We start from the raw sequence: 23317 nt of genomic DNA on the forward strand, positions 1-23317 counted from the left end.
CTTCCGCCGTCACCACGCCAACTGACCCTCTACAAATACACCTCGCCTACTCTCTGGGCAGCGCCATCCCCCTCTACGTCGACCCCGAGCAAAGGGAAGTGGGTTTTCTCCTGAACCTGCCCATCATAGAGTCAAGCCGAATTTACAGACTCAAGGACATTGTCAATGTCGGGTTTTGGAAAGATAACACCCACGTCAAGATCCGCACTCCCGACGTAGTGGCCTATCACGACAGTGACCCACAGCTGTACCTGGCCCCGAACCTGCACATGTGCACGTTGACTAAAGACATTCACTATCTCTGCCCTAGCAAACCCTTCCTCAGAGACAACACTGATGGAATCTGCGGATTGCAACCCATGGCCAGCAACACCCGGTGTCCTGCCGAAGCCAAGTCACGCACTCAAGTCACAGAGACGCAAGCAGAAATTGTAGGTGACAGATGGCTCGTTAACACTCCAGTGCGCACGGCTACGCTCACCTACGACCAGCACGACACTGCCACCCGTGTCACCCTGCTCGACCAGAGCATGTGGATTCAGGTACCAAAAGGTGCCATCCTCCATCTAGATGATCTAGCTTTGTACCATCTTCCAAGCAACGAGTACGAATCAGAACTGGAAATCCCCTCCTTTTTCAAGAACCGTAATTTCACCCTGGATCCAGAACTGAAATTGGGGATTGAAGAAGGGGGATCCCAGCTAATTGACATTGCCCCCATCGATACCGCCCTCCAAGCGCTGTCTCGACTGCCCATCCTGACATCCTCACCTGTTGTCCAAGCCTGGACCGCAGCCGACACCGCGCTGTGTATCTCTATGGTAGTCAGCCACATCCTGTCACTAGGCCTGGCCTTCATCCTGTATAGGAGGCTCAACGAGATGCGAACATCGACAGCCAAGCTCACGAAAGCCGTGTCTGGAGGTTTCCGACGGAACCCCCGGAAAGAGGGGATCACACCAGACACCGCTTTGAATCTCATCGAGCTGAGCCCTCAGCCTCAATAACCACCTGCTACAAAACCCTCATGATTCACCTGCCATCCGCCATTGTGATGATTGTCGTCCGATGATGTCTCCACAGAGACGTCATCCAACGAAAAGGGGGACAGTAGAGTATGAGCGCAGAATCATGGAGTCAGCATTCCTTAACACAATAAACACACGTTAACAGGGGTTTCTAAAGCCCCAACCTATGACTCTTCCAATTCTAAATCTTCCGTTAGCGCCAGCCAGTCTGGAGGGTAGATTAGTTTGTGACACCTTTACAGCGTAATGAGTCCCCACAGAGATCCTCGCGCGATCCTGATTTGTTCGCGAGCCAACATCCAAGAAGACCGTTATCTCCAAACCCCCCCCCCCCCAGCGAGGAAGGAATGCCAGATGCGCAAATGGACAACACACACACACACACACACACACATATATGCATCTATAACATTAAAACCCAGAAATGAGTGATTATGAAATGTAAACATGATGTATTCCTGTATGTTTGAAGTTTATACCGTATCCTGTCTATCTAGGACTGTTAGTTATGTAGTTGAACCTTGCGGACTTCTATAAAGGTCTAAGAGTTTATATATATCCTTGTATGCGTAACAAACACGGAGTGATTGGTATTAAACGAAATCGCTCAACTTGCTCGAGCCAAATATATGTAAGAAGTTAATGAAAAAAATATTCTACTATGTTTTTCCCATCTTTGTAAGTGAAAGGCCAAACGCTCGTCCTCATAAAACACGCGAATGAGGTCATCAGATTAAGACAAAGGGAATATCGGGCGCCAAAAATCTGTGAGTTGCTATTGGACTGTGCTTCCACAGAAAGGGGCGTTTAGTTTCATTTTAAAAGACCGCGACACGGCTCAACTCTCTCTCTTCTTCGTGCTATTCTTCCTGTGTATGTCCTGCGACCTAGTCGCTTTATTTTATCTTCGGTTTTATTTTACGTTTAACTCAGTCTTTTATTTGATGCTCAGTTCTTGTCGGCAGACCGAACACAGCATTTTACGTTTTGATAGAAGTCCTATATCCTCCGGGTGAAAGGACTCCTCCACAGCATACCTTTAAGACTTTCGAATTTCCCGCGAGCAAAACACGCCCTCGAAACACCGAAAGGACGCTTCCAGCTCACCAACTACGAGGACATCCACACCCACACACGCCGGCTTGTCCAGCGACATAAAGGTCCAGTGCAAGTATAATTCAATCCAGATTCCAGCGCGTTAAAGTGTGTATTTTCCTTGTTGGTTCTTAAGGTTCAACTGTGGTAACAATCTTTGTTTTCCTGTCTTCTACTTTTCTTTCTTACTGTTTTTGTTTTTATTGTTCGATATATTCATTTTACATGTAGTTATATTGTCTAGTTCATTTTTATTAAACCCATTATACTCTTGATTGTCTCTGTTTGTTGGTCACGGAACAAAGCCTCTTTAATGTACGATCTAAAGCTACGAGCTGATACTGATAAAGTTAACTAATTTGATTAGTAAACTGATACTAAGGATAAACCTTTTTGAGAATTGGTAACGCATATCGAACAAGCAGCTCGGTGGACGAACTGATTAGTTGGGATAACAGTTGCAGTAACTCTATTAAGGTATTCCGAAAATTAATATAGCCCGCCTGCATATGAATTATATACTTAATTAATTACAATTCGTTGTGTTAATTAACTATATATCTCTGAAGCAGACGCGTGAGCTATATAATCCCTATTTGGGTGAATTTTATGTATGATGATATCAATCAATCACTGTTGATTCCAAATTAATAATTGTTGAATATTTGTTCCCCAAACCTGAGCTAAGATTCTTTACACACTCCACCCCATGCCCCCAAACCCATGACATTTCATTCCAAGAAATTTCCAAGAATCCTTGCCATGAAATTCTACTGCATCTTCTTCCGGTAAACATCACAACATGTTATTTCGTGAAATTCAGTTGAATCCGATTCAATCAACGTGTCCATTTTTTCTGAAATGTCATGACTTGAAATTCCAAGTGCCATAGAATCCCATACATTGCACTAAAGTGTTACTTTAAAGGCCATGTACTGCAGGTCAGTGTTACTTTAATGTTTGGTTAATTCTAGCATGAACTGAATTGCAGTGCTTTGTCAACATTACTGCATTTCTTGATAAACTTGCCAGAGGGTTAAAGACTCTAGCTTGGGCCCGCAGCCAATAGTTAGGTTTGTCAGAAGTGGGATTCGAACCCACGCCACCAGGGGAGACTGCGACCTGAACGCAGCGCCTTAGACCGCTCAGCCATCCTGACATGATGGCCAGTGGTGAGCAGCATTTTTGCACCTACACGGAATGGCAGGTGATCTAGAATCTAGAGCTTCACCGCTCACCTGAGTCAGAGCACATACCTCGTTGGCGCAGTTAGGCAGTGCGTCAGTCTCATAATCTGAAGGTCGTGAGTTCGAGCCTCACACGGGGCAGAATGGTTCTTTTTGATACACGGGACCGTGTAAATAAAGGAGCTGCTTTCTGTTTTCCCTTTTATGCCTTTGTCCATTTCTTCATATGCACTGTAATTGAAATCCAGTGTTTTTTTAAGACTAATGTTGAACAAATGCAGTAATAGTATTACTCTCATATTCATGTCATATGTGTCAGTGTTGTTACAATGTTTTGTTAAGGCTTATATCATTCTTTCATTCTAATGGCATGTCTTGTTAATGCTAATGTAATGTTTTACATGACATTCCTTGAATCTTGTGTCATGACACTCCACCCCATGCCCCCAAACCCATGACATTTCATTCCAAAAAATTTCCAAGAATCCTTGCCATGAAATTCTACTGCATCTTCTTCCGGTAAACATCACAACATGTTATTTCGTGAAATTCAGTTGAATCCGATTCAATCAACATGTCCATTTTTTCTGAAATGTCATGACTTGAAATTCCAAGTGCCATAGAATCCCATACATTGCACTAAAGTGTTACTTTAAAGGTCATGTACTGCAGGTCAGTGTTACTTTAATGTTTGGTTTATTCTAGCATGAACTTAATTGCAGTGCTTTGTCAACATTACTGCATTTCTGGATAAACTTGCCAGAGGGTTAAAGACTCTAGCTTGGGCCCGCAGCCAAAGGTTAGGTTTGTCAGAAGTGGGATTCGAACCCACGCCTCCAGGGGAGACTGCGACCTGAACGCAGCGCCTTAGACCGCTCGGCCATCCTGACATGACGGCCAGTGATGAGCAGCATTTTTGCACCTACACGGAATGGCAGATGATCTATAATCTAGGGGTCAACGCTCACCCGAGTCACAGTACATGCCACGTTGGAGCAGTTAGGCAGCGCGTCAGTCTCATAATCTGAAGGTTGTGAGTTCGAGCCTCACACGGGGCAGAATTGTGCTTTTTGATACACGGGACCGTGTAAATAAAGGAGCTGCTTTCTGTATTCCCTCTTATGCCGTTGTCCATTTCTTCATATGCACTGTAATTGAAATCCAGTGTTTTTTTAAGACTAATGTTGAACAAATGCAGTAATAGTATTACTCTCATATTCATTTCATATGTGTCAGTGTTGTTACAATGTTTTGTTAAGGCTTATATCATTCTTTCATTCTAATGGCATGTCTTGTTAATGCTAATGTAATGTTTTACATGACATTCCTTGAATCTTGTGTCATGACACTCCACCCCATGCCCCCAAACCCATGACATTTCATTCCAAGAAATTTCCAAGAATCCTTGCCATGAAATTCTACTGCATCTTCTTCCGGTAAACATCACAACATGTTATTTCGTGAAATTCAGTTGAATCCGATTCAATCAACATGTCCATTTTTTCTGAAATGTCATGACTTGAAATTCCAAGTGCCATAGAATCCCATACATTGCACTAAAGTGTTACTTTAAAGGTCATGTACTGCAGGTAAGTGTTACTTTAATGTTTGGTTTATTCTAGCATGAACTGAATTGCAGTGCTTTGTCAACATTACTGCATTTCTTGATAAACTTGCCAGAGGGTTAAAGACTCTAGCTTGGGCCCGCAGCCAAAGGTTAGGTTTGTCAGAAGTGGGATTCGAACCCACGCCTCCAGGGGAGACTGCGACCTGAACGCAGCGCCTTAGACCGCTCGGCCATCCTGACATGACGGCCAGTGGTGAGCAGCATTTTTGCACCTACACGGAATGGCAGATGATCTAGAATCTAGGGCTTCACCGCTCACCCGAGTCAGAGCACATGCCTCGTTGGCGCAGTTAGGCAGCACGTCAGTCTCATAATCTGAAGGTCGTGAGTTCGAGCCTCACACGGGGCAGAATGGTGCTTTTTGATACACGGGACCGTGTAAATAAAGGAGCTGCTTTCTGTATTCCCTCTTATGCCGTTGTCCATTTCTTCATATGCACTGTAATTGAAATCCAGTGTTTTTTTAAGACTAATGTTGAACAAATGCAGTAATAGTATTACTCTCATATTCATTTCATATGTGTCAGTGTTGTTACAATGTTTTGTTAAGGCTTATATCATTCTTTCATTCTAATGGCATGTCTTGTTAATGCTAATGTAATGTTTTACATGACATTCCTTGAATCTTGTGTCATGACACTCCACCCCATGCCCCCAAACCCATGACATTTCATTCCAAAAAATTTCCAAGAATCCTTGCCATGAAATTCTACTGCATCTTCTTCCGGTAAACATCACAACATGTTATTTCGTGAAATTCAGTTGAATCCGATTCAATCAACATGTCCATTTTTTCTGAAATGTCATGACTTGAAATTCCAAGTGCCATAGAATCCCATACATTGCACTAAAGTGTTACTTTAAAGGTCATGTAATGCAGGTCAGTGTTACTTTAATGTTTGGTTTATTCTAGCATGAACTGAATTGCAGTGCTTTGTCAACATTACTGCATTTCTTGATAAACTTGCCAGAGGGTTAAAGACTCTATCTTGGGCCCGCAGCCAAATGTTGGTTTGTCAGAAGTGGGATTCGAACCCACGCCTCCAGGGGACACTGCGACCTGAACGCAGCCCCTTAGACCGCTCGGCCATCCTGACATGACGGCCAGTGGTGAGCAGCATTTTTGCACCTACACGGAATGGCAGATGATCTAGAATCTAGGGGTCAACGCTCACCCGAGTATCAGCACATGCCACGTTGGCGCAGTTAGGCAGCGCGTCAGTCTCATAATCTTTAGGTTGTGAGTTCGAGCCTCACACGGGGCAGAATGGTGCTTTTTGATACACGGGTCCGTGTAAATAAAGGAGCTGCTTTCTGTATTCCCTTTTATGCCTTTGTCCATTTCTTCATATGCAATGTAATTGAAATCCAGTGTTTTTTTAAGACTAATGTTGAACAAATACAGTAATAGTATTACTCTCATATTCATGTCATATGTGTCAGTGTTGTTACAATGTTTTGTTAAGGCTTATATCATTCCTTCATTCTAATGGCATGTCTTGTTAATGGCAATGTAATGTTTTACATGACATTCCTTGAATCTTGTGTCATGACACTCCACCCCATGCCCCCAAACCCATGACATTTCATTCCAAGAAATTTCCAAGAATCCTTGCCATGAAATTCTACTGCATCTTCTTCCGGTAAACATCACAACATGTTATTTCGTGAAATTCAGTTGAATCCGATTCAATCAACATGTCCATTTTTTCTGAAATGTCATGACTTGAAATTCCAAGTGCCATAGAATCCCATACATTGCACTAAAGTGTTACTTTAAAGGCCATGTACTGCAGGTCAGTGTTACTTTAATGTTTGGTTAATTCTAGCATGAACTGAATTGCAGTGCTTTGTCAACATTACTGCATTTCTTGATAAACTTGCCAGAGGGTTAAAGACTCTAGCTTCAGAGTCAAAGGTTAGGTTTGTCAGAAGTGGGACTCCAACCCACGCCTACAGGGGAGACTGGGACTTGAACGCCAGCTGCCGAAGGATAGTCCGTCAAAATGGGGATAATGTTGAACAGGGTTAAAGACTCTAGCTTGGGCCCGCAGCCAATGGTTAGGTTTGTCAGAAGTGAGATTCGAACCCACGCCACCAGGGGAGACTGCGACCTGAACGCTACCTGACAGCCGTGCGGCTGTTTCACAACAGCCAATCAAGCGCGAGCACTCCATCATTGTTGAGCGAATGGCGTTCTCGGACTTCATCTTTGTCAGAGTTCCTCGGCCAATCACGCGTCGTATCTTCATCTTTGCTTGGCGAATGGCGTTATCGGGCTTCATCTTTTTCAGAGTTCCTTGGCCAATCACGTTTCGGATCTCCATCTTTGCTGAGCCAATGGCGTTCTCTGGCTTCATTTTTGAGAGGATTCTTTGGCCAATCACGCATCGAATCTTCATCTTTCAGGCGCCGTGGAGAGACGGGCTCTTTTTTATTCTCAGGTATACCCGCGCCGAAGTATTGCCGTTCATTCATCGAATGTCAACAAGTAAGATAAACTACATTAACAACAATACAGTAATACATATTTCATTTTCTTCTCGTATTTTATGACCCATTAAGGTGTTTATTGTTATGATCTATCGCGATCTTGATCTGCTGGCAACCTCAGCATTTCATCTTAATGTGTTGATGAACTACATTAACATCAGCAACATATTTTTCAAATATTGCTAACTTTTTCTCGTATGTTATGCTGCATTAAGGTACTTTTTAATGTTATGATCTATATATCTTGATGAGCTAGTATATTGCAGCACTTTTCTATTACACTATTTTTTGATAAACTACAATCTACATTAACAACAACATATTTTAATTTGCATTTTAAAATGTAAAGTTGTTTAGTGTCATGATCAGTCTTGATGTAGTATACTGCAGCACTTCTCATGTTATTGTCTCCAATGATGAATTACATTAACAATAATATATTCGTGGATTTTTACCTTTCAGTGTTCTTTAAGGTGTGTTTAAAAATGTCAATATCGATCATGATTCTGGTATGTTATTGTTTAGTGTTTAATTATAGTAGTACTGTATCAAATACAGTAATAAGTAGTAAAGCGTTAGTAGCTAAAAAGACTAAACATGTTTCAAATGTTCCAGAGATGTCTAAAAAGTCACACAAGGCCATGGGGGACGATGAGTGGATGTCCCGTCTGCGGCGGTTTGCCAGCACAGGGGTTTGGAAAATAAAAATAAAAATTTTGCTTTTTATTTATAAAGCTTGCTAAAGTGATACCACCTTTTACCGTGGATAACAATGTTGGCTATATCTAGTCCCATAGCTCCTCCAACGATTAAATAGGCAGAGACAATTTCTGATAGGCTTTGGGTTTTGCTCATTTATTCAAAAAAGTATTTTGTATAAAGCTTTTAAATCTTACCTCAAACAAAGTTGATGTGTCAGCAGTCCATTACCATTACCTATATCAATAATATTTATGTTAGGATTAATTTAGGATCAATTACATGGATTAATATATCCATGTAATTGACTATCTAATTCTAAGCTGCAAACAAATATATATATATATATATATATATATATATATATATATATATATATATATATATTTGCATCTTAGAATTAGACAGTCAATTACAATTTCATCTGCGATTTGCAGTTAGGCTCCATTAATTAGTGTATAATTGTAAATAAAAATAAAATATATATATATATAATGTGAATATAATTAATTTGTGGCCACTGTGTGTATTTCTCCAAATATCAAAATATACGTATCCACAGATTACGAAGGACAGGTTTTATTTATGACCTCATTACAGATATAAAAACACAAGCAAACAAAAACATTTAGAAATGATTTGGATTTTAAAAATTGCCAAAGAGACCAGTTAGTATTGAATTTATTTTTATTGGGTGTTATATTTATTTTTATACAGCTTCTCCTTGCTGTTTCTGCTCTCAGACTCTTGCTGGTGTACAGGGACGGATTGTCCTGATTAAATGTATAAATGTCTGTGAATGTTAGATTTTGGCATGCCTGTGCGTAATTAGATCGGTAAAATGTACCACGAATGAAAGATGAATACAACCTGTTTTCCTCATTCTTGATTGTTCTTTTACCAGACCACAAGTGCTCCACCTGCATCCACTCCTACCGCTGTCCCAACCTCTACCTCAGCCCCGACCTTTACACGGCCTGCACTTAACTTATCAATGGTAAAGCATTATTTTAATATTTGAGTAGATTACCTCCTCCACAAGCAATGATCTCCGGAATTTCCCAATGCCTTTTATTGGTAGGCTGGAAGATTATTTGTGTATTCTTCAATAGGGAATTCATATCATCAAATTTCCAATGCATGTATGATATTACATGAATGTCAATCTGTTCAATAATCTCCTTCTTTTAGTTTACAAAGCCACGATTTGGGGGATCCATTAGTTCAGCAGCCAAACCCAGCCTAAATGTACAAAGGCGGATTCAGGTAATTTAAAAAGACCTTAATATGTTTCATCATCATCATCTTTATTATGGTTGTTGATAATGTACAATATGTATCTTTATAGCCTGGTAGTCACAGTCCGCCTCCTTCAGCCAGACCCAGTCTTTCACCTTCATCCAGTCCTTCTCATTCAAGCATTCAACCGGTAGCCAGTGCTTCTCCTTCTGCAGCCAGACCTCCTTAAACCAGTCCGTCTCCTGCACCCAGACCTGCTTCTGCAGCCAGACCTCCTTCTGCAGCCAGACCCCCTTCAGCCAGTCTGTCTCCTGCAGCCAGACCTCCTTCTGCAGCCAGACCTCCTTCAGCCAGTCTGTCTCCTGTAGCCAGACCTCCTTCTGCAGCCAGACCTCCTTCTGCAGCCAGACCTCCTTCAGCCAGTCTGTCTCCTGCAGCCAGACCTCCTTCAGCCAGTATGTCTCCTGCAGCCAGACCTCCTTCAGCCAGTCTGTCTCCTGCAGCCAGACCTCCTTCAGCCAGTCTGTCTCCTGCAGCCAGACCTCCTTCAGCCAATCCGTCTCCTGAAGTCAGACCTCCTTCTGCAGCTAGTCCGACTCTTACATCCTTGGTGAGTGCCCATCTATTTTTTGTGGCATCTCTTACTTCCTGTGTGTGAAGTACATGTACATGTGGCTTATTCTAAAAATTAGGGGGTACATTACAAAAATTACTGTTGGTTTATGTTTCCCTGGTGAATTTGTCAACCATTACAAACAAATTGAATGTTAAACTTCAAGTAAAACATGTATATGAGTGTTATTTTTTTCCATTTAGCCATGTATACAGTGATTTTTTTTAAAAATCATTTGAGAACCAGTTCTCAAATCTGCCTTAAATATAATTTTGTTTGAAGAAAATATAGGCTAATTATCATAAATGGACATGAAATGTCCCCTAATGCCCCTTTATAGAATTACTTGTATGCAAACTTGAGAGAAACAATGTTTTAATATTACATCTCTAATCTTTCATTGCTTTTGAATCAGGAGGAGCATGTTGCCCCTTCTATGCACGGACCTGCTCCTGCATCCGAGCCAGATCAATTTTGGCTGCCCACTAAAATGAGGCAGACAATCCCCTCACAGGATCAGAGGTGGATTGCTTCTGCGATCTTTCACTCTGGCAGACTTAGGACAGACTTGAAGCTCTGGTATGAGCCACCCGTCCCTTCCCTCATCTACCACCAGGCTCCATCTCCAGATCGCTTTTTTAATCACAGGCTTCTGGTGTGGATGCCCTACCACTTGTGGAAGTTCAGACTGTTCTGTCCTGCATGTGGGAAGCAGCTGACTGGATATGGCCTCCACAAGAGAGCACGGAAGGTCCTGGACATCGACAGGTACTGCCTTATGGTAACAGAGACTCTCAGGTGTACTGTGTGTTGCCTGAGTTACCTGTCTACCAATCAGACTGTCCTGGACCAGCTCGATGTGCCCCATAGAAGACTTTTCCGTCTGATTTTGACACAGAAGTGAGTTAAAATCTACACGCCTTGTACAGAATTTTGTAATGTGTTTATAATAAAGTCATTCATATTTCAAAATTAATAATTTATTTTCTGAAGCAGAAATGTGTAATATGAAGTAAATGCAAAATAAAAGTGTATTTTATTTACCATAAAATAAATTACATAAGCAAATCTTCTCTTTTACACAAAGGTAAGCTTGTGACATTCGTGTCATACGCATGCTGAGGGAACGGACGCTGGGCAACAGTCGCACAAGACTTGTCAAACAGCTGAGGGAGAACCACGGGGAGGAGTGGCTTGACCGTTTGGCGCACTATATGGAGGAGTGTGCTGGTTTTATCAACCGCCCCAGCCTCTTACCTGTCATGTGCCAAAAGCCTCCAGAGCCCATTGATGTCCCTACTAACAAGTGGCTGCTGTCAGTTTATGGGAGGGACATTATCAGTCGCATAGACCACATCAAGGCAAGCATAACCTCCACGTCTGGGACCATTTTGAAAATGGACTCAACCAAACAGGTAATTGTTTGACATTATTACTGATGTTTTAACTGTTGTGAAGTTTGAAAATGATTTGTGTTATGCTTTATTAATATTTTTAATTTGGTTGATTTTAGATCACAAAGAAGTTGGCAGGCACAGCCAGGGGAACAGCACAGTGGGTGACTTCTGTTGGCAATGAGACAGGACAAATTCTTATCAGTGTCTTGACTGCTCAGGAAGGTCCAGCACTGGACACCATGGTCTCCGGACTGATTAACAGGTACAGCCAGGCGGCCGTGGCTCCACCACTGCTGCTGTACGTGGACTGTGGCTGCTGCATAGAGAAGGGGCAGAGCAAGCTACAGGCCAGATTTGGAGGATGGCCTGACCTCAATATCAGGCTGGACATCTGGCACTTCATGCGTCGGCTGGCAGTGGGGTGCACCACTGATGCTCATCCTCTATACCCAGTCTTCATGTCACGTCTCTCTGCGTGCATTTTTGAATGGGACCCAGATGATGTGGCTTTGTTGCGGCGGGCAAAGAGAGAGCAACTGCAGGAGGAAGGTGTGCCTGTCATCACAGATAACCTTGTGGACCGACGCATCACCAAAAAAGAGCTGGCGCTCTATTGCCGTCGGAGGACTCGTGGGGTGGAGTCCACAACCCGCTACCTTGACAGGCTTCTGCAGGAACTGAAGGGGGATAAGGGGAGAGATATGATGGGGGTTCCTTTGCTGGACACAGTGAGGATAGAGCACATCTGGCGTGTTTGAGATGAGGCATGTTAAGTGATCCAGGATCCGCCAGGTGTGTTTCTCTACACTGTGACGGGCACCACCACCACCAAGGGAGGATTAGTTCTCATGAAGTACAGATGTGCTAGGGGCTCGACCTCACTTGAATCTTTCCACTGCCACCTAAACAGGTTCATTCCAGGTTTGTGGCTCATTGTGTTTGCAGTATAGTATATATTCAACACAATAGAACATCTAATATCACTTTATATTTTCTGAAGGAACTCATTATCCCAGTTTCATGATTTTCATTGTTCACTTCTTTACAGGAACCAGTGCTAAAACACTGAATTTTCAGTTGTATCTCCTGGAAGGCCTGAACAGGTGGAACCAAGACCAGGCAGCAGCATCAATTTCCACAAAATCCTCCCCTCTTCTCACCTACGTAGGGCAGGTGGTGCAAAGCATCAACACCAACAGCCTAAATGTTTTTGGAGAGAAGCTTGTCCCCACCTTCCAACCTCCTGCACAGTACACTGGTAAGACTCTCACTGTACATTTTACAGCACATGGTTCTTTGCTAATGCAAGGGCAATATGTTTAACACACTGCATTCTGTTTTTAGGGGAGCTAATTGGAGTGGACTATCTACTTAGTCAGACAGGGCAGCCACTTCAGTCAATAGATGCTGACAATGAGCAGACAGACCAGCTGCTGGAGGAAGTAAATGTAGATGAGCAGGATGAGGGATTTGAGGAGGACATCAATGAGGACCCTACACTGAGTTTCCTCCTTGAAGATGAAGCTAACTATAACCCACCTACAATTCAGCCTGTTCATCCCTCATCTCAGTCTTCTGCTGCCTCATCATAGTCTGCTGCTGCCTCATCCCAGTCTGCCTTCTGCCAGTCTGCTGCTCCCTCATCCCAGTTTGCCTTCTCCCAGTCTTTTGCTGCCTCATCCCAGTCTGCCTTTTCCCAGTCTACTGCTCCTTCATCCCAGTCTGCTGCTCCTTCATCCCAGTCTGCTGCTCCTTCATCCCAGTTTGCTGCTCCTTCATCCCAGTCAGCTGCTGCCTCATCCCAGTCTGCTGCTCCTTCATCCCAGTCTGCTGCTCCTTTATCCCAGTCAGCTGCTGCCTCATCCCAGTCTGCTGCTCCTTCATCCCAGTCAGCTGCTGCCTCATCCTTGTCAGCTGCTCCTTCATCCCAGTCTGCTGCTCCTTCATCCCTGTCTGCTGCTCCTTCATCCCTGTCTGCTGCTCCTTCATCCCTGTCTGCTGCTCCTTTATCCCAGTCTGCTGCTCCTTTATCCCAGTCTGCTGCTGCCTCATCCCAGTCTGCTGCTGCCTCATCCCAGTCTGCTGCTGCCTCATCCCAATCTGCCTTCTCCCAGCCAGCTGCTGCCGCCTTCTCCTCTCAGCCAACTACATCCATAGACCAGTATGCACCAGGTTCCCCCACTCATGTGCCTGAAGAGCTTTTGGTATGTAAATTTCACAATAGGAACTTGCCACGAGCAAATTAATTTGTAATTCGACAAACTGATTAATACTACCATTAAGATGTAATTTCACTGATCTCTTTTTTTCTTTACCATTTAAAATGATACTGTTTTAGGCTGTGGATGACCAGAACATTCCAGGAATGGACCGGGTGGACAGACTGGCTGAGTATTTGGTAGAGCTGAGGACAAGCACAGGGTTAACACTGAGCAGGCAGCAGGTATGTAAACATTTTGAATGTTTGTTAACTTGGAAAAGACCACACAAAACACAATGTGACTGTAAAAACAGTGTTACTGAACTATGTATGCGAAATTACCAGTTTCCTTTTAACTCTGCTATGCCTCTATACTTCTATCCTTCTTCAGGTTGATGACATTGTGTGCTTGTGGCAGAGCCTGCTTGAATATGACAAGTAGCGAGTGAAGTTTGCTGCCAGACACCAGGACAGGCTGACAATAGGGAGGTTCAGGTCTCCAAAAAAGAAGGCTGTTTTCAACCCTGGAGTGGACAGCCTGAAACGGAGTGTGTTAGCATCTACAGCTTCACCTGCCCAATGGCCAGACTGCTGTCGTCTCGTGGAGGCCATTTTCATCAGGCTCTGTCGCATCCATCAAAGTCCGAGGAAGAAAGAGAAGAAGACGCTGAGTCGCTGGTCTCTCATTTTACAAGATTACCGAAAGATCCGGCAGCTGATCCTGTCTAATGGTGCCATCATGCAGGACACTACTCTCCAGCTGGTGGAGGTAAATCAGACCACTCTGGTTCAGTGGCACAACGGCAGGGTTAAGAAGCAAGATCAGACTCTTCTGCTTCAGGGGATCGATCTGCCTGACCCTCTTGGTATTGCTGCTGAGGCTCTCCCACCTGCCAGTGTACGTGCTGTTGCTCCACCCCAGGTCCAGGGAGAGCAACATATTTACAAACTGCCACAAAGCACAGCTGGGCAAGCTAGATTAAAAAGGTGCATCACTAGCTATACAACTGAGGCAGTCATACCCAAGCTGACAACCCTGAGGCCAATAATTCCTCGGCCCGTTGGCAGCCTTCAACCAGAACCTGTCCTTCCCAGCCCCAGCGCGACTGTCCCTCTTGCCTCCCACACTACCCCTACCTTCACACTGTTTGTTGTCCCCCAAAACCCTTTTCCTGTAGCCCCAGCCACTCCCAGTTTCGTCCTCCCAGCTCCTGCCACAGTCAGTCAATCTCAACCCACCGTCCCTCGTCCATACCACAGAAAGGTTGAGGCAAATACCTGCAGGAAGTGTGGACAATTTAGGACAGCAGCGACTGGGCACAGCCAGTTTAGAGGGACTATCTACTGCCCTGTCACAGAGACACTTACGAAAGAACAGTGGCTTGAAAAAGTAAAGAAAAAGAAATAGCTAATTTTTTATATATTTTGTATATTTTTTTATATATACATTACATTATTATATATATATATATATATATATATATATATATATATATATATATATACTCACTACTATGTATATAGTTTTATAAAGTTTTTTATCTTTGTGTGTTTATTACTATTATATATGTTATTTATTATTAGGTTGGGGGTTCGACCCCACTCAGGGACTTTTATTTTAATTATTTTATATGTTTTTTTTTAATACTCGTATTGTTTCTACTTTTGTGTGTTTACTACTGTTCTCCATGTTATATATATACTCTTTATTATGTGCATAGTTTAATGTTATATTTTATTGTTAAAAAATAAAACATTTTATTGTTCATAGAATTGTTTCTCGTCATTCAGTAATCATTCAGTGAGCCTGAGTCAAAACATTATTATAATTATTATTATTATAGGCCTATATATCTCATATGTATAGCACATTTCAAGGAACTCCATAGTCATATGGGTAATTAATAAATAAAAACGTATCGATACAAGGCCCCCACTCCAGAGCATTTTTTCACACACCGGCTTGTCTTGTGGATGCCATACCACCTTTGGAAGGTCAGGCTGTGCTGTCCTGTGTGTGGAAAACAGCTCACAGGTTATGGAGCCCACAAGTGAGCCCGCCAGGTTTTGGATGTCGATAGGTACTACCTGATGATCACGGAGACCCTCTGGTGCAGTGCCGCTGGTTGTAAGATGGGTTACATTTCCAGTAGCAAGACCATCTTGGACCAGCTGGATTTGGCACACAGAATGGAGTTCCGACTGATCCTGGCACGAAGGTGAGTATACTGAAATGATTTAGGCCTGCTCTTCTCCCTGGCCCTGCTCCTCTCACTGCACCTGCATCTCTCACTGCATCTTTCACTGCTCCTGCATCTCTCACTGCTCCTGCACCTCTCACTGCATCTCTCACTGCTCCTGCACCTCTCACTGCACCTGCATCTCTCACTGCTACTGCACCTCTCACTGGCCCTCATTTATCAAAAGTGCATACACCAAATTTCCAGCGTACACCCAAAACCACAGTGACTTTGATATTTATCAATATGGACGTTGGCGTACGGCACGCTCAAATCCTACGCCAGGTCAGGAGGTGGTGTACATGTACGCACGTTTTGAGTTAGTGCGGAAATGCGCAGAAAAACAATTCCTAACACCACAAAACGCACTGACAAACTAAAAGATATGAGGAGCTCTTTTCCAAAACGCGATAAACACCATTTTTAAAAATAAATTTGTATTTTATTTCTATTAATAAACTAGTGTTGTGTCTGCAAAGATGAAATTGATGATCACCATCTCCGTAGTGAACGCGCCTATAGAGAGAGTAGCCTATTTCTTTTCGTTTATAATTGTTTCGTTTAAAGACATTTCAAGCTTTCTTTATAGATATATTTCTCATGTCTGTGAGGCATATACTGAGTTTCGGTTAATTTGTGATGAGATGCGCCCCAGTTCACGTGCAATGCAAGGGACCGCGCCCGCACCTCCATGTCATGACTCATGATTATATTGTCTGCTATTTGCTTCTTATTTATTAAATCCAGGCAATTGGTTGATGAAAAAAATATTAAAATTAAGATACAATTTATACAAAACGAAATTCACTTTAAAGAAAGGCTTTCTACAAAACAAAACTTAATTAAGTGGCCAAAATCATGTCTGAGCATGTCTCCCGATATATTGCGCATCCTATCTTAGCCTATGTTCACTTTTCATAATCAACATAGATGGGGAAAAAATAACATTATTATTTTTTAACAAATATGAAACTAAATGCACTTAGTTAATGGCTACAACACGCCTAATAGTAGGCCTGAATATTGTTATCATTACTTTTTTCAAGTTCGGCACGAATTACTATTAGCCTAAATGTGTTACTTAATGATTTGAATGTATTTTTAACATTGTTGTATTTAAGGACTGTATTTGTGTGTTATTTTTAAATTATTTGTTTTATGTGGTGGACAATATTGGAACGTGACATTGGAAATATTTTTTTTATTTTTACTATTTAATTTATTTTACTATTTATTTTGTTTGGCTTTTATTTATTTCATGCAGTTGCACTTATTTAATTTATATTAATTTATAGTATGAGTCCCTGATTATATGTTGCATGTTCTCTTCTTGTTGTTTTTTTGTTGTTGTTTTTTTAGACAAAAAATGGATGGATTTATAGCGTTTTGAAAAAAAAAATACAATTAACTTTGAATTTATCATCAACAATATTGTTGTTTGATTTAATAATAATTTTTCATGATGGTGATGGTCTCGATCTCCAGAGAAGTGTCTCCTCTTTGCCGTCTTCCGTGTGTCGATGGTGTAAAATGAGGGTGTGGGGGAGGCGGATACTTGAATATATAGGGGCGTGTTATTCTAATGACGATCGTTTTCAGCCGCGGCATTTATCAAGGGCAGGTATTGCGTACACCTGGATTTCAAAGGTACGCACAGCTTCATAAATCAGGCGGTGAGAGGAGTGTAAGCATAATCTTACGCCAACATATACGCCCGTTTCTACGCAAGAATGATAAATGAGGGCCACTGCCTCTCTCACTGCTCCTGCACCTCTCACTGCATCTCTCACTGCTCCTGCACCTCTCACTGCACCTGCATCTCTCACTGCTCCTGCACCTCTCACTGCCTCTCTCACTGCACCTGCATCTCTCACTGCACCTCTCACTGCACCTCTCACTGCTCCTGCACCTCTCACTGCATCTCTCACTGCTCCTGCACCTTTCACTGCACCTGCATCTCTCACTGCACCTCTCACTGCCTCTCTCACTGCACCTGCATCTCTCACTGCATCTCTCACTGCAACTCTCACTGCATCTCTCACTGCACCTCTCACTGCACCTCTCACTGCACCTCTCACTGCATCTCTCACTGCACCTCTCACTGCAACTCTCACTGCAACTCTCACTGCATCTCTCACTGCACCTCTCACTGCATTTCTCACTGCATCTCTCACTGCACCTCTCACTGCAACTCTCACTGCAACTCTCACTGCACCTCTCACTGCATCTCTCACTGCACCTGCATCTCTCAATGCATCTCTCACTCCATCTCTCACTGCACCTCTCACTGCATCTCTCACTGCACCTGCACCTCTCACTGCACCTGCATCTCTCACTGCACCTGCATCTCTCACTGCACCTCTCAGTGCATCTCTCACTGCATCTCTCACTGCACCTGCATCTCTCACTGCATCTCTCACTCCATCTCTCACTGCACCTCTCACTGCATCTCTCACTGCACCTGCACCTCTCACTGCACCTGCATCTCTCACTGCACCTGCATCTCTCACTGCACCTATCAGTGCATCTCTCACTGCACCTGCATCTCTCACTGCACCTGCATCTCTCACTGCACCTCTCAGTGCATCTCTCACTGCATCTCTCACTGCACCTGCACCTCTCACTGCACCTGCATCTCTCACTGCACCTGCATCTCTCACTGCACCTCTCAGTGCATCTCTCACTGCATCTCTCACTGCACCTGCACCTCTCACTGCATCTCTCACTGGGCCTGCTCTTCTCCCTGGGCCCCTTGCTCTTACTCTTCCTCGTCCAGACATTACAGTGTGTTTTTTTCTGTTTCTGTGTCCAAAAACATCACTCCTCAAAGTCCTCCTTTTACTGTATAAGTGTCAATGTAACAGAAAAAAATAACCCCTGCCACTGAGTCTAAGCCAGACTGGAATCAGCTATGATTGGCCCAATTTACCCAACATAAATCAGCTGTGTCTCAATTATTCAATTGTTTGTTGTATCAGCTGAGATATATTGTTTTTGAACTGATATCATTGCAGAAGCAGAGGTTTTTATACTGTATCTAAGGTTTGGAATATTGTTTTTGCTATTGTGGGATGGTGTGTGTTAACATTTGTAAATACAACAAAAACAATCCATAATTTTGTTGGGAGGTATTGTCTGTTAAGAAAATGTAAGCATTGTGGAAATGTGTTCACTGACTGCATATTGTGTGAAAACGACATGAAATGTGTGCATGGTATGGCCACAAAAGACTGATGCTGTGCTAATTGTGTTTAGAGTTTTAAAATGTGACAACTGGTTGGACAAACGCTTGTTAGCGACTGAAAAAAACTGTAATTGACAATTTACTTCAATCTTTTATTAATCACCTCTGATGTATCCATAATGTCAGCGTGATGTCAATGCTCCATTTATTAATTTACTCAAAAAATAAATATAGTTCAGTTAGAAAAGAGAGTAATTTAAAAAAGATAATAAAGATTTATTATATTCAATGGTGAAATAATAAAATAAATAATACATTTCAAGAAACTACATATTCATATAATAAATACATTTTAACATGTATCCATACAAGGAGAAATATGTTTTTATAAAATATGTGTTAAGGCAAAAAAGCACATGAAATCTATACATATGTGTTCATTCATTAAGAAAATAATAGAAAAGATATTGGGTGATTTCAACCTTGTCAGAGGTGGGACTCGAACCGACGCCGTTCACGTCAGTGATTTGCCCATGAAATGTATAAAAAGGCAATTTTCTGTAAAATATGAATACCAATCTACCAAAAATCACACAGAAGGGTGAAAGGTGGGTTTACCTTTTCCCTTTCCTTTCATTTTTTCTCTTTTTTCCTTCTCTTTTCTCTCTTTTTCTTTCTTCCCCTTCTTCCCCTTCTTTTTCCTTCTACCCTTCCTCAAACAGGCTATTGTTCCCCAGCTTTAGCTCAGTCGGTAGAGCATCAGACTTTTAATCTGAGGGTTCAGGGTTCAAGTCCCTGTTCGGCCAAACGAGCCTCTTTTTGTGGAGCGGTACGTTTTGTTGTTGAGTTCTTGCTCATCTACACTGTCCTCGGGCAGCGACGCTGCAAGGCATCAATCCACAAACGACATGCCCCTTTCAGCCAGCGTGTAGTCGTGGCCGAGTGGTTAAGGCGATGGACTAGAAATCCATTGGGGTCTCCCCGCGCAGGTTCGAATCCTGCCGACTACGTTGACAGCATGCGCCTGCTTTAGTTTGTAACCCTCTGGAGGCCCAGCTTAAACTTTATAAAAGGAAGAAAAGTCACTGTTACAGGATTACCCTTGAAAAGAGTTATGGTGGTAAGAAACAGTTTTGTCTGCAAGCTAAAGATGACAAGGCCCCTTTGTATTCAGGGACACGTCGGGTAGACCAGTAGCTCGTCGTGCTCGTATAGTGGTTAGTACTCTGTGTTGTGGCCGCAGCAACCCCGGTCCGAATCCGGGTCACGGCAAGATTTTCTGGGTGCCATTGAAATTGAGCTCCATGTCACCACCTCTCCTCACCCCGTCCTTCAGACTACTCTTTTTGTGCACGGCGCGTACCCTTGATGTGCTCTCGATGTTCGAGTGAATTGAAACTGGGACCTTCTTTGAAAGCACGAGCTCTAAGGTTCGAACCCTTAGAGAAAAGACTGAAAACGAAAAGCTCCTATTTATTTCGGAAGAATCTTGCTTCAGAGAGAATATGGTGCTTGTATATTTTCTAATCGCTAGGTGTCAGTACACTCGCTGGCTGTTACCTAGAGTGCCGCGGGCTATTTGCTACAAACAACTGCGCCTTTGACACAAGTTTACAATAACGATAAGAGCGCGGCAAGTCAACAGTATTGAAGCGTGTGAAGAGGCTTTCCAGACAAGTAGCAGTAAGTTTTTGTTCTTTTTCCTAGCATTATTTTCCTTTAATTACAATTATCATCAGTCTAATAGGCTGCATTCCAACTAATTTGCTAATATATTTGACATAGCAGACGTTTTGACGGCCATTCTGAATCTTCGAAGAAGGAAACGCAATGCATTGGAAGACACTTTTTTTTTCTGCGCCAATACGATTCATTTTGCTGTGCGTTCCCATGCAGCACGCACGCTTCTCGTGCAAGAGCCCGGATAGCTCAGTCGGTAGAGCATCAGACTTTTAATCTGAGGGTCCAGGGTTCAAGACCCTGTTCGGGCGAACGAGCCTCTTTTTGTTACTTTAATTACTATTATCATCAGTGGTGGAAAGAGTACTGAAAAAACATACTCAAGTAAAAGTAGCATTACATTCCAAAAAATGTAGTGTGAGTAGAGTAAAAAGTACTTGTCCAAAAAACTACTTGAGTAAGAGTAAAAAAGTAGCTTATTTAAAAGTACTCATGAGTAGTGAGTAGTGAATACTGAGCTGCGGATTCTACCCCTTACAATTAACACTGTGCACTACAATTTATACATTTAAAAAAATTGTGCATAATGTAATTCACATTATATTTTGTTCTTTGTTAGAAAGATTGAAGAATATCTATCATCCATCTTTTTAAAATGCATCAAATAGAGAGATAAAAAAATACCCAATTTCTCTCCAAAACGGTATCAATGTTAGTGTTTTGATAAATGAGAATCACTAATATTATCAATTACCTCACATAATGCACTGAAAAAGGCTAAGATAGTGAGCTAACACTAATTACACACTTTAATTCCATGATATTAAATATGTTACAATTTAAATGTAAATGCACATTGTTCTAGAAGGGTGGCATCATCCCTTACATTTTACACGGCTACATTTACTCACATTGTAATGCTGATAATATAATTTGTAAGGAAAATTTTGCATTAAATAGGGAAGTTATATCCAGGAAACTTTTACAAAAGAAACAAACACACACACACACACACACACACACACAAATGCATGTCTCTTTGTAGTCTCGGTGAAGGGGTTTTATCAGCAGCATCCACACACACACAAAAAAAAAGTTCAACATGAAAAATGTTTTTGCGCAAGTGCACTTGCCAAATGAATACGGATTGTAATGGATCAATCAAAAAACGTTGTTTATTAACGAGCTGTAGTCACGCACTGACAGAAATGCAGTACAAGTTAACGCCATGGTTCACACTGATTCTGAATCTGGCGGCATGGCGAGCGCGAGACGCGGCAGTGCACAGATCGTGACGCGCGTCTCTCTATAATGTGATTTTGAAGTAAATGGGAGCGGGAATTTACCGCCTTATGAACTCGTCACGCAATACCCCCAACCTCAGACCAAATGTTAGGCCCTGTAGACAGGCCAGCCTATATAAATATCATATTAAGCAGAAATGTGAAATGTACCTTATTAGAGGATTGATATCTGGATTGATGCGTGAAGAATGCACTTCCACAGCAGTCACGAGTAACAGCAGGAATAGGCGGTTAAAGTTGTCTATGCTTAATTTGATTTGATGACAGTCACGAGACCGCTTACTCCAGGGGTCTCCAACCTTTTTTCATTTGAGAGCTACTTTTTAAAAAACATAGTGGCCGAGAGCTACTCATGTAATACAATACTTTAATCTCTTAAATAATGTCTCATAACTCTCATATTAACAACTATTTAAACTGTTTTAGACCTAAAAGAGTTTTTGTAGGCTCATATGTCACCCTTAAATGTCAGAGAAAAGAACAGAATCAGAGATAAAATTTTTTAAAGAAAATTGTACTTTGCATATTATACTGTAAAAACAAAACCTAATTATAGTTGATTTTATAGTGCATCTTAACTAGAGATGAAATGGCATGGAAATTTCATTTCATGATTATAGTGACCAAAATGATCACGGTTATCACAGAATCCTGTTCAAAAAGTACTAATACTAGCTACACAATAAAATCAATTCACCAAGTTTTATGTCGAAAACCAGCAAATAACAAATATAATTAGCATTAATATGCACTTTTTGTTACATAAACATTAAAATAACAACATTAAAAATGATGGCCAGATTTTAAAGGAGTACTGGACATGTTATCTACTAGTATGTAGCCTACAAGTTCAAACCTTTTTTGACAAAAAAGATTTATAAAAAGAAACCTTGCATATTTCAGCCTTTTAATCATTTTTATAAAAAGAATGAGTCAAAAAAGATAAATTACTGACGTTTACAATGCACATTAGCTTATCTTTTATTATTAATAGTAAAATTCGGTCGTTGCTATGCAACCATCCACTGCGCTCTCCACAATGACAAAGAAGTTTTAGAAGTTAATGCATTTTTTCATCTCACTGCGCCTGGAAAAAATTAGTGCGTCGCTTCAATTATGAGCTTCCTACATTTGAAATAACGAACTTGAGCGTGCAAAAGACGCTATATGTGAACGGCCCCTTGGCGAGCTACCTCCAATCAGGCCACGAGCTACTGGTAGCTCGCGAGCGACGTGTTGGAGACCCCTGGCTTACTCAATCCAATCACGTTGATGGATAAAAATAAAATACATTTAAAACAAACATGTAACGAGTAACGACCACAAACAGA

The 23317-nt window shown here is 42.0% G+C and overlaps 7 non-coding genes across 7 annotated transcripts; 3 read left to right on the forward strand and 4 right to left on the reverse strand.

Moving 5' to 3' along the window:
* Positions 1–3199: 3199 nt before the first annotated feature.
* Positions 3200–3282, reverse strand: trnal-cag (transfer RNA leucine (anticodon CAG)). The gene has a single exon. It is a non-coding gene; the product is annotated as a tRNA-Leu (tRNA).
* Positions 3283–4117: 835 nt separating this feature from the next.
* trnal-cag (transfer RNA leucine (anticodon CAG)) lies at positions 4118–4200 on the reverse strand. Its single transcript has one exon. It is a non-coding gene; the product is annotated as a tRNA-Leu (tRNA).
* Positions 4201–5034: 834 nt separating this feature from the next.
* On the reverse strand, positions 5035–5117 carry trnal-cag (transfer RNA leucine (anticodon CAG)). The gene has a single exon. It is a non-coding gene; the product is annotated as a tRNA-Leu (tRNA).
* Positions 5118–5212: 95 nt separating this feature from the next.
* trnam-cau (transfer RNA methionine (anticodon CAU)) lies at positions 5213–5286 on the forward strand. The gene has a single exon. It is a non-coding gene; the product is annotated as a tRNA-Met (tRNA).
* A 665-nt stretch (positions 5287–5951) lies between these two features.
* trnal-cag (transfer RNA leucine (anticodon CAG)) lies at positions 5952–6034 on the reverse strand. The gene has a single exon. It is a non-coding gene; the product is annotated as a tRNA-Leu (tRNA).
* Positions 6035–19930: 13896 nt separating this feature from the next.
* Positions 19931–20012, forward strand: trnas-aga (transfer RNA serine (anticodon AGA)). Its single transcript has one exon. It is a non-coding gene; the product is annotated as a tRNA-Ser (tRNA).
* Positions 20013–20920: 908 nt separating this feature from the next.
* Positions 20921–20993, forward strand: trnak-uuu (transfer RNA lysine (anticodon UUU)). Its single transcript has one exon. It is a non-coding gene; the product is annotated as a tRNA-Lys (tRNA).
* Positions 20994–23317: the final 2324 nt, after the last annotated feature.

The sequence above is a fragment of the Siphateles boraxobius genome, unplaced genomic scaffold, assembly GCF_051911475.1.
Source record: "Siphateles boraxobius isolate OS27281-9 unplaced genomic scaffold, OSU_SipBor_1 23, whole genome shotgun sequence".
Lineage (NCBI taxonomy): Eukaryota > Metazoa > Chordata > Actinopteri > Cypriniformes > Leuciscidae > Siphateles > Siphateles boraxobius.